Source organism: Bubalus bubalis, chromosome 5 (assembly GCF_019923935.1).
Source record: "Bubalus bubalis isolate 160015118507 breed Murrah chromosome 5, NDDB_SH_1, whole genome shotgun sequence".
Classification (NCBI taxonomy): domain Eukaryota; kingdom Metazoa; phylum Chordata; class Mammalia; order Artiodactyla; family Bovidae; genus Bubalus; species Bubalus bubalis.
In genome coordinates this window covers 83,277,753-83,290,383 of record NC_059161.1, presented here as the reverse complement: position 1 = coordinate 83,290,383, position 12,631 = coordinate 83,277,753, and the positions used below count along the sequence as shown (strand labels likewise).

At 40.7% G+C, this 12,631-nt stretch overlaps 1 protein-coding gene across 1 annotated transcript in view; it reads left to right on the top strand.

Annotated features, from left to right (window-relative positions):
- FAT3 (FAT atypical cadherin 3) overlaps positions 1-12,631 on the top strand; it is a 688,930-nt gene that overhangs the window by 45,120 nt on the left and 631,179 nt on the right. The window lies entirely within an intron of this gene.

The window sequence follows — 12,631 nt, the reverse complement described above, 5'->3', positions numbered from 1 at the left end:
ACACTTGAATTTGGAGTTGATCTAAAATCTTTAAGAATTAAAGTGTGAGATGTGTGTCAAAATCCTTAGAGTCCTAAGCTCAGAGATGGCTGGCACCAGCCATTACTCACCGTCCTTTGTCCTTCCAGTCCCATTGTTTGTGTGCTTCTCCAGTGTGAGAAGCTTACCTTGGGACTCAGGTGGATATAGGTAGGTAGGTCAACAGTACGGTGTCAGGCTGAACCAGTAACCACTGCAGCCTAGATGGCTACATCAAGCCACAGTGGGTTGTTTTACTATGAAGTTTCACCTTGGTGTAGCTTGATGCAGGCAAGAGCAGGAGCAGTTTGGTGAGAGTGGCCTAGATTTTCCAAGTTTGTACTATTCTGTTTTCATTTTGGGTATTACTGCAGAAAATGTGTGTATAGTTATTTGATGCTATAGCTGGTTTTATAATTCTTTATATAAATTATTTTTATTGAAGTATAGTTAATTTATAATTATATATGTGTATGCTGCTGCTGCTGCTAAGTCGCTTCAGTTGTGTCCGACTCTGTGCGACCCCATAGACGGCAGCCCACCAGGCTCCCCAATCCCTGGGATTTTCCAGGCAAGAATACTAGAGTTGGGTTGCCATTTCCTTCTCCAATGCATAAAAGTGAAAAGTGAAAGTGAAGTCACTCAGTCGTGTCCAACTCTTCACGACCCCATGGACTCAACCTACCAGACTCCTCTGTCCATGGGATTTTCCAGGCAGGAGTACTGGAGTCAGGTCCCATTGCCTTCTCTGATATGTGTGTGTGTGTGTGTGTGTGTGTGTATATATATATATATATATATATATATATATATATATATATTCTATTCCTATTTACATTATTTTCCATGATTATTACAAGATATCAAGTATAGTTCCCTGTGTACACAGTGGGTCCTTCTTTATCTGTTTTGTATACAGTTCATGGGCTTGCGAAGACTCAGATGCAGCCGAGTGACTAAGCACAGCACAGCATATGTAGAGTAGTGCACATCTGTTAATCCTAAACTCCCAGTTTATCCTCTACCCACCTTCCCCTTTGGTAACCATAAATTTATTTTCTAAGTCTCATTCTGTTTTATAAATGAGTTGGTCTGTATTACTTGTTTAGATTCCACGTGTAAGTGATATCATATGACATTTGTCTTTGTTAGTTCACTTAATATGATGATCTCTAGGTCCATCCATGTTGCTGCAGATGGCATCATTTCATGCTTTGCATGACTGAGTAACACTCCACTCACCTTTCTTGATCCACTCATCTCTCCTCCTTACCTGCTCACCTGTCTGCGGGTGTTCAGGTGGCCTCCCTGCTTTGGCTGTTGTAATCAGTGCTACTGTGAGCATTGGGGTGCATGTACCTTTTTCAGTTAGTGTTTTTGACTTCAGGAGTTTGGTATCTTTTGCCTCTGTTGAAAAGTCAGCTCACTGTTTTGCATTTGTTCCCTTATATTCTGGATTGCATAAAATAAATTTTGCCACAAGTGATAATAACGTCACTTTCATTTTGACATTGCTTTGTGACTTAATATTTTTTCTTAGGACATTAACTCCTCTGGGGTAAAGAGTAGCTGAGTGCATTATGTAAAGTCACGTACCTGTTTGAGGATATATCTAGAACCATTTCCTCTCAGTCTTAACTCAGTACTCTCTTCTTTGCATTCAATAACCATGTTTCTGATTTAACTTCCTAGAAAATTATTCAGTTTTAAAACTATAGTGACTATTTCTTTTTCTCCTTTATGTTTCATATGGTTTCCCTGTTTAAGGAATTAAAACTATGTTTTTCTCTGGTTATCAGAAAAGAGGCTTGGACTTGATGTTGAAATGTTTTACTGAAGATTAGAATTCCCATATGGTAATATTCTTAGCCATCTTTCTTCCATCTCACTTCTTGTAGATTTTAACATCCCAGCCTAAGAAGCTGATGAGGAATGATTGCCTTGACTTATGCCAGGGGATGCTAAGGTTGGGGAGAAGTTTGGCAAATGTACGAGCAACAAGAGAAGCCATCCCTTTGTACTGTTTGGCTTATGCTCCTATTGAATGATCCATCAGCTCTTCCTGCAAGCACTAAAAATCATGGCTTGAGCCATTGGCAGAATGAATGAATGGCTGTTTAGCCCTACAACTGTTACTGGTTCTGAAGTCTGGACTCTGCTCTTCGTTTGACCCCCAGGCATAAAACGGCTTAAACTTGTTTGGATTTTTGTCTTTCAAGAACCTTGACGACTCCTGCCAAAGCTTGTGTCATGGCTTGCATTGATTCATGGGTCTCAAACTTATGCACGCACATGAATCAGCTGGAAAGTTTGTTTGCAGTTCAGGTCCCCAGGCCTGATTCCCAAGGATTCTGATTCCGTTGCTCTGGGATGGGAGCCTAAGAATCTTCATGTGAGCTCTTCAAGCTGTTCTTCTGCATGTGGTTCAGAAACACTACCCTAAATTTACCTGGCCTCCTTAGAGTATGTTTACAGATTCTATCTTTCCTATAAATTCCTTTTCCTTATTCTTTGGAAAGGCAGGGAATTGAACTCATATTTTGGATGAATTTCTATTTTAAGCAAGCTTTCCAACCCCAATAAATCTTCTATTACTCATTAGTAGTGATAGTTTTCTGAATGCTTTCTTGATGAATCAAAAATCTATTTATATGCTTTAGTAACTGCAGTGCTCCTGTTTTGTGAATCAGCCTATGCTGGGATTAGTTGATCCGCTTAGTAGTTTTAGGGGCTTCCCTGGTGACTCAAATTGTAAAGACTTTGCCTATAACGCAGGAGACCTGGGTTCAGTCCCTGGGTTGGGAAGATCCCCTGGAGAGAGAATGGCATCCCACTCCAGTATTCTTGCCTGAAGAATTCCATGGACAGAGGAGTCTGGTGGGCTACAGTCCACTGGGTTGCAAAGAGTTGGACACAACTGAGCAACTATCACTTATACTTTAGTAGTGTTATGTTCTTTACTATTTTGGAACTCAGTGAACGAAATCATACCTTTGAGTTTTTTACTGGGTACAGGCACTTATAAATGTTTAATAACATTCACAGCAAATAGATTAGCTGAGGGGCCTTCAACTACCGTGGATTCGATCACAGTTTAAATGACCAGTGACCAGTCTGGAAGATGGAACATGCAATTTAATAATTTTTTTTTCTTCACAAAGAACACATTCTTATTCTTTGACACAATAAAAATTCATATTCTTGGCTACTCAGAAGTTTTAGAAGGTTTAAATAGAGTACATTGTACATTTTAAACTGTAATTTTCTGTTAGATTCTTTTGTAAGCTTCAATGACTTCACTGTTTTATTTAGCTGGTATTAAAGAAATATTTAATCCAAATAGTTTCCAGTTCAGAACATTAATCATGGATAATTTGGAAGATATTTTACCATTCATTATTACTGATTATATTATTGATCCATTTATCAAGTACCTATTGTGTGCTAGGCACTGTGCTGGGTGCTTTGTAGGTACTTTCCAATTGTCACATTAATCCAGCAAGGTGGGGTTCAGTGAGATTTGCCTAACCAGGGTCAAGCATTTGGGAGCTGTCTAAGCTGGAATTGACAGTCTAGTGAAATGGACTCCAAATCTCATGTTAGTCCCCCTCTTTTCTACTCCAGTCTGCCACTATAACCTTGCTAAGTGTATGTATTAGTCAGGGTTTTCTGTATTATTGCTGTGTAACAAACAATCAAAAATTTCAGTGGCTTATAAAAGCAGATTTTTTTTTTCTTGTTCTTGCTGCTAAGTCACTTCAGTCATGTCCATCTCTGTGTGACCCCATAGACAGCAGCCCATCAGGCTCCCCCATCCCTGGGATTCTCCAGGCAAGAACACTGAAGTGGGTTGCCATTTCCTTCTCTTGCTCTTGGGTCTGGCAAAATAGTTGAGGTTGTTGCAGGCTGTAGTGTGAGTTATGATCTGTTCCACATGTTTTTCCTACTCCAGGACCCAGGCTGAAGGGAGTACTCACTGTCTGGGCTGTAGTGTTCTCGAAGTCAGGTCAGGAGTGCCAGAGGCTGATGGAAGCTTGCAGTGCCTCTTGAAGTCTTAACTCAAGACTGGTCTGCATTCCATTGACCAAAGACCATCTTGGGATCGAATTGAATATTGATGTGGGGCAGAGAGGACTACTCTTACAGAGGAAGGGAGGAAGGGGAATGAATAATTACTGAATAATAACACAGCCTGGCATAGCATATGACAGCAGTCACTCCTGTCTTCACAGTCTGTTGTTGTTTGGGCACTACCTTTGTGGAAGGCACTGGGTCAGTTTGCGGTGACACAGAGGGCTGCAGGTGTCAGACTGGGCCTTCTCCAGTGCGATCAGGATCTTTCTAGCTCTCCAGTGTTGAGATGCTATACTTGATCTTTTATAGGGAGAAGAATTCATTTCAACTGGTAGCCAGGGAAAGAATAAAGATATGCAACTATGTAGCATTTATTTATTTAGTTCAAATGAAGAACTGTTTGCTAGCTGCCAGTGCTGAGTCTAATACTCTTTATCTGCAGACTCTAATCAAGTGTCAAGAGTGGGTGAATCAAAACCAGGAAAAGAAACATTTGTATTGTTAGAAATTTGAGGAGCCTTTTATCATTGCAGAAGTTAGATATTGAAAGAGCTGGGTAATTTCCATATGATCATGTTTTTTGCATAATGTCACAAAATATAAGCTTCCCTTTTCTGATACTCAGAGGCATTGGAAATCATATTTTGTCTTTAGACAGCTGCTAACCGTTCCAGCTTCTTTTCCAAAAACTTGCCCTTTCAACTTTTTTTTTTTGACAATTTGAGGAGTAAGACAGATATTACTCAGCAACTTTGGTGTAGTTCACGAAAATACCAGACTAAATGGTGTTCCCCATCCTCATTCTTTTTTTCCAGGTGATATTTGTATCCCCTACCCATCTAGGTCAAAAGAGATTCGTTAAATTTGGCTTAAAATTTGCCCCTGGGACCAGAGCAAGTTAAGGAGAGGAATGAAGTTAGGGTCAAGTGATAGCAGAAACTTTTGTTGGCTCTCGAGTTTTACCCTTAGCTCTAGACTTTTTGATCATAATTATCTGAGAGAAATATAATGTTCCTGGAGGAGCTCTGAACACTCCACAACGTTCAGATGAATGTAGTAGTTGTCATGTAAATCAGGCAGGAGAGAGGATTGGAAGCTTCTGGAAAATAATGAACAGCATGCTTTTATTGCTCTTTTCAGCAGGTGCCTTCTTCTTGACCTTTTCTTAGCAGTGGGCTGAAGGCAATTCGGGCTTTAATAGAGGACCCTTGGTTCAAATCTGTAATTATTTCTGCCTTGTGTATCAACTCTGTGCTGCCATTGTCCCCATGCAACTAGTAAATGATAAATATAATGACCAGCATAAAGAGGAAATCCATGCTGGGGGGCAAGCCAACAATCTGAAGCTTGTGTGGTCTTTTCTCTGAGCCCATCTTCCTTTCATGTTTTTATAATAGAGGTTGCCCACGGTTTACCTGGCCCTTCCTGTCAGCAGCATCATGATTTCCCCCGTGTTAGGTGACACTGAATGATATTTACTTCTTCAATTAGCAAAGAATGAAATTTCAGAGGCCAAGTATGCAGAAGTTACAAAAGCGATCATATGATGGCTTCATGTATCACTGGCTCTCTGGAAGAGGTATTGGGATAAATTTATTGTTTGTGACTTTGGGTAGCTTGTATCTCATTTCAGTCTTCTAAAAAATTTTTTTTGCAGGTGTTTTATATGCACATTGAAGGATACTTTCATTTATCATTACATTGGGAAAAATTATAGAGTTTGATAAATATTTATGTGATGCCTCTATATTCACAGTGTTTCATTGAAAAGAAAATGAAATGAAAATGAAAATGGGCTGCAGTCTGTAGTTTTAGCATGCCAGTTTTTATGAAACTTGTCTTATCGACAGAATCTACAAAGAGTTGTGTGTAGGATTCAATTCAATTTATATTAAATTCTGGGCACTGATACGTGAATTATTAAATATACTAGGACTCTCCAAATTTTTCCATTGGACGTTTGATGATTTAGTGGCCCTCTAGGACAACTCTGTGTGATTAAATTCACCGATTTTCATTTGCATAATATAGGTAACATTCGAGTTGCTTTTAAAAAGTAGTATGCTGGTGAGAATAATGCCAAATAAAATAATATATTGAATAAGAAATATTTTGAGTCTAAAAGTTTGAATAAGTTTCAATAAAAATTGAAGGAATTAAGATAAAAATTTGTGGTGCATACAGGTCAGCACCCACACACATACACACACACACACACACACACACACACACACACGGATGTTATGGTAAAAACAGAAAGGCTTTGTGATTTAGCTGCACGATATATGAAACAGAGCTTAAATCATTTTCAATCTTTTTCTACACTTTCTTCCTTAAAAGTCTACCTCTTCACTCTCGCTGTTTCTCTGCTCCCTTTTTTCTTCATTTTCCTCCTCTTCCTTCTCTCCTTGCCACATTTATATAGTAACGGGTTCCCTGCAGGCTTTGGGGCTGAAGAAGATGCATAGATGTTTAAGTCAAGGATGAGTAGTAGAGACAGAGAAGCATGTAATTGCAAACTGTGGGATACATAGGTGACATAACATAAGTCAGAGCCGTGTGCTGGCCATTTATCATGTTCATTGTGGCCTCGGCATCACCCTTTGGCATTATGCGATGATTTTTACAAATTCCAATTGGAGACAGGACAGTCTGAGAGATAACCAGAGCATTAAAGTCAGTTGATGATGATATATCAGCAAGGCTTAATTGTCAAGGAATGCATAACCCCAGAAATGGATCCAGGTTTTATGAGGCTTGAAACTCATACAATTTGGGTGGCTTCTTTGAGAAAAATGTATAAACAGTATGACTACAAAGTTTTTATATTTGCTTAGAATGAGGAACGAAATAACAGTAATTCATGAGTTTGAAAGTCAACAAACACATGTATCACAAATCTCAGAAAAAATATATTTTGTTTATATTTTTATATTTATTTTAAATATAAATGTGATTTATAATTATCTTATATAATATTTTGTTTGTATTTTATAAAGTGTCTACCACACATTTCTAATACATTTTTTCCTGTATACTTTTTGGTTGCATTTTTTCTTTGATTGCCTCTTATAATAATCTTGTAATTGTTTCTGTAAAAAGTTCAGAAAGATTATTTTTCCCCCAGTGTGGTTGATTCAAATTTTTTTTTTTTTGGAGTTTAGAAATGTTTTTCTAAAGAAAGAGCTTGTTATTGATAGTGCTATATGTGTTTTCTCCGTTGCTGTCAAAGTTGAAAAAAATCTCTGTTAAGTTTATTTCTTATACTTGCTGTTAATAATAACTGACTACTATAGGTTTGTGCTCTGTAAACAAACAAACAAAAAAATTCTAGTAATTTCCATTTCTGAGAATCTAATCAACCAAAAGAAATAACTTATGGTGCACTTAAAATTTGTTTGCTTCTTTTCAGGAGAAAACTTTCAGAACCAAATCTTCCAATTACAAGCTTGCATGCCTGATGATTGGGGAATTTCCCACAGGCTAACTCCTGGCTCTGTACATCTGGTCCCTAGTTTCTCCTCCCCAGTGGCCGTAATTCTAATACTGGCCACCCCAGGTTATGGTCGTGTGGTGATGCAAGCTCTGTCCCGTCATGTCCATGTGCTGGGTGTTTCAGTGCAATGGGTAGGAGAAGGGTTTTGGTAAGCCGTTCCTACCCTGGGCAGCTGGTACCAATTTGTCTGTATGTGGCATTGATGGTGAGCTATTAAATGCAAGCCTAATGTGTCTTCAACTCATTCTCACTTAGATCCCTAGTGTGCCTGCATGTGTGCAAAGTTGCTTCAGTCGTTTCCAACTCTTTGAGACCCCATGGACTATACCCCACCAGGCTCCTCTGTCCATGCAATTCCCCAACAAGGATACTGGAGTGGGTTGCCATTGCTTACTTCAGGGGAACTTCCCCACTCAGGGATCCAACCCGAATCTCTTATGACTCCTGCGTTTGCAGGCGGATTCTTTACTACTAGCGTCAAATGTGTAATCTTGTGAACCATTACTTGGGTCCTCCCTGGGGCTTGGAAGCTTTGATGGCTTCATATTAAATGTGCATTTGTGATGAGTACTGGTAAATGAACATTTTTCTCTGACATTTTTAAGGTCATTGGTGGGAAGGACTGGAGGGTCATTGGAGCTGGGCCAGGCCGCAAAGTCTAGTGTTGCTTTGTAGTTTGCTGACACCTAGACCAGGTTTAAGGTTTTTGTCTCTCTGGTGTGTTATTGAACCAACAAACATAACATTGCAAAGGACATAAGATCAAGGTTGCACGTGAGTGGATCCAGGTTCCCTGATATCTCTAAGTATCTAAAGGAGGTGCCCTGATGTCGTGTAGCCAAAGCAACACTCGAAGAATAAGTCTGAGAGTTCAAGAAAGATGGTCTTGAGCGCTCTGCCTTTTCTGAGTGGTTGGCTGCTGAGGGAATTGCATTATTCCTTGGGCCCAACTCTTTTTTTAACTCCTATTTAGGAATTTACTAGGAAGAATATACCAGGATCTGGAAGCCAAGAAAAATGGCCTTTGAGAGCTGTCCTAATGATTGTCACAGAGTTCTTTTTATTCAACTCATCTTATCCTAAAAGCATGACTTGGAGGTTTCTCCTAAATCATTAGGGGTTTCACTTAACCATAATTTCTGCAATACACACACACACACACACACACACACACACACACATATATATATGGTCTTCCCTGGTGGCTCACACAGTAATGTATCTGCCTGCAATGCGGGAGACCCAGGTTTGATCCCTGGGTCAGGAAGATCCCCTGGAGAAAGGAATGGCCACTTGCTCCAGTATTCTTGCCTGGGAAATCCCGTGGACAGAGGAGCCTGGCGGGCTACAGTCCATGGGGTTGCAAAGAGTCAGACAGGACTGAGTGGCGAACACTTCATACTATATATAGATAAATCATTTATTTAGGTTGCCCCAGGTCTTAGTTGCAGCATGCGGACTCTTAGCGGTAGCATGTAGGGTCTAGTTCCTTGACCAAGGATTGAACCCAGACCCCCTGCATTGGGGTCATGGAGTTTAGCCCCTGGACCTCCAGGGAAGGCCTCCAGATTATTATTACAATGTTTTTTTATAATCTAATATATTACTATTATATTGTACATGTCAGCAGCCCATCTCACAATTGGTTATTTCCATCCCCATGGGCTGCTGGCATTGGTAGGATGTTTCTGATTTCCTTGACTGCACTTTGATAAAGTCTTATTATTAAAAATAAACATTGATGAGATCAGCTCTGATAGAGAATTCTATACTTGGAATATCATGTCATACATGAGCCAGCATGAGACCCTGAGATCTTGAGTGAGACAGTGGTGATGGAAAGCAAGGTTAAGGCCTTCTTTCGTGTATATTCATCCTCTGCTCTCATGCATATCAGTATCTCTCCCCAGACCTGGGTAGAGTTCTGTATTTCTTTCTCACACCTTGAGGATACTGCTAAAGAAATTTTTGCCGCATGATTAGACTGAATAAGCCTTGCATTGACCACATGGTGATTAGTTTTGGATAACAGTTTCCTAACACATTGTCCTAATTGCTAAAAGTGCAGCCTTTGTCCATCTGTCTGTCTGGTAGTTTTATTCAAGAAGGCAAATAATCAGAATGAGCCACTCTTTCATTTATGGGCACTAAACTCCTGTGTTTCACAGCTAAGACAAGGTAGGCACTCAATGGTGTTAATGTTAAGTCAGAACTCTTATTGTACAGTCACACCACATGACTCAAAAATGTACAGTTAGCTAATTTGGAACTTGATAATTTGGTAGAATATGATCAAGAAGCAGAGTGTAAAGAAAAATTGCTGTGGGGAGCCTTTTACAAAACTTTAAAAATAATTTGTTCTGATATACGTTAACTCTCGCATTTTTTGCTGGATCTTACTTACTTTTACTTTGCACACAATTCTAGTAAGCTAGACTTCTCTTTTTTTATTGGAATATAAGTACCTTACAATGTTTTGTTGGTTTCTGCTGTACAACATTGTGAATCAGCCATTGTTGTTCAGTCACTCAGTTGTGTCCGATTCTTTGTGACCCCATCATCTACAGCACGCCAGGCCTCCCTGTCCATCACGAACTCCTGGAGCTTGCTCGAACTCATGTCCGTTGAGTGGGTGATGGCACCCAACCTTCTAATCCTCTGTCATCCCCTTCTCCTCCTGCCCTCAATCTTTCCCAGCATCAAGGTCTTTTCAAATGAGTCATCTCTTCACATCAGGTGGCCAAAGTATTGGAGTTTCAGCTTCAGCATCAGTCCTTCCAATGAATATTCAGGACTGATTTCCTTTGGGATGGACTGGTTGGATCTCCTTGCAGTCCAAGGGACTCTCAAGAGTTTTATCCAGCATCACAGTTTGAAAGCATCAATTCCTCAGTGCTCAGCCTCCTTTATGGTCCAGCTCTCCCTTCCATACATGAACACTGGATCAGCCATGTGTATCCATATATCCCCTCCCTCTTGGATCTCCCTCCATCTTCCTGTCCCACCCCTCTATGACCTCCCAGAGCACCAAGATGAGCTCCCTGTGTTTAGAGCGGCCTCCCACTAGCTGTCTTACTTACAAATGGTAGTGTATGTGTATATATATATATATATATATATATATATATATATATATATGTCAGTGCTCCCCTCTCTGTTTGTCCCTCTCCTTCCCCCCGATCTGTCCACAAGTCTGTTCTCCATATCTGCGCCTCTATTCCTGCCCTGCAGATGGGGTCATCAGCACCATTTTTCTAGATTCAATAGATATGATCCTATGGTATCTTAGAGATTGTACAGTGTAGAGGATTGCTGTGTGGTGGCATAGTAGCAACAATGAGGACTAACCCTGTTAATCAGACAGTGAGAGAGCTTGGTGGCTAACCCCCATTGAGGGTTAATTGTGTGTCAGGCATTAAAAAGTATTAAATCATTTACTTTTCACAAGGATTCCATGAGGTCGTTACTTGCTTACCCACATCTAAGGATGAAGAAACAAAAGCTTGGTTTTCAGTTACTTGTCCAGGTTTCCCAGCTTGTGATAAAGCTGGGTTTTGAATGAGGCAGGCCAGCTCCAATCTGAGCTCTTAATCACTTCCCTACACTTCAGACATTTGCTGGATAAACAGCTAAGTGTCTCCTTGAGGGCTGACCCAAAGGGAGCCCATCACTTCATTAGAAGCCAGTATAAGAGCTGGTCATTATAATGAAGAGTCCCAATCATTGTAGAGGCCCAGATTCCTCAGGAAACAGAGCCCAAGGCAAAAATTACAGCACATGTTAATGTTTGTTAAGGGTGCAGTCCCAGGGGAACACGTATGAGGGCAAAAAGGAAGTCAAGACCTGCAGAAAGGGAGACCAGATATAAATGAGTATGTAATTAAATTGGTCACAGCTTTACAAAAAGTGCCAGCCTGTTTCTCAGTCACCCTGCTTGTCTCTAGGGAGGTCACATGGAACCTCTGCATCATGGGCCAGTCAGCCTGGACAAGCAGCTTTTCTCTTGATTCTTTCCCTCTTTGACCTTCTATTGATCAGATCTGCCACGTGGGGCATCAACTCCTCAACTCTGTTGGGGTGGGTAGTGGATCAGGCTGAGCTTAGTGGATCTTGGCAGTACACAGAGGCTGGGCAGAGAATTTCAATGTATTTGGGAAAGATCTTTGGTCAAAACAAAGTCTAAGCAGAAAGAAACACAACCCATAGTATTGTGATGCCTACGTAGATGCTTAGCTACTTGGAAAACAACATTACCCAAAATGGCACTTTCCCCAGTGGCTCTGTTTTGTGAGGGTGTCATGGTTCCTGTTTCTCTGATCCCTGGATGCGAACAACGGCCCTGGAAGAACTGCCAGTGCTCCATATCTTTGATCGATGTGGGCCAAACCTCTTTGCAACACCTCTCCTTTCTTGAAACCTGAGTGCTGTTTTATCAACTGTCTGTGTGTGCATGAGTCTGGGGGCTAGAAATGCAGGGGAGGTAGAAGAGAGACCAAGGTCTGAGGATGCTGAGAAAGTGTGTCTCCTTCACCTACATCCCCGTCTCATTCCTTGGCACAATGTAGTCATCTCCGTTGTCCTCCTCGTTGGGACCACCGCCACCATCTAGCACTGTTTTGTCTGTTAGATCCTCTGCAGCGTGTGGCACATACTGGAACCCATGCAGTCCTCACATTAAACTCATGGGCAGGGTCTCATGACCCTAGATTTACAGGTGTGGGAACTGAGGTTTAGAGAGATTGGATAACTTGCTTAATTTCAAAAAGCTACAAGTAGCAGAGCCAAGGATCATCTCCCTTCACAGTCCTTGTCCTTGTCCTGACCACTTGCTGCTCTTGGAGCCCCCATGTTGGGGCCTCTTGGAAAAATGCCTCCCCCACCCCCACCCTCGCCCTGTGCACCCCTTTTTTCGTGTGCTTTTGTTGCTAGGAGCTTAAAGGGAATATCTGCAATATTCAGCAACCCATTATAATATGTGCTGCATATTATACATGTAATATTTAATATAATGATCATATGAGAAAAATATAATACATATTAAAT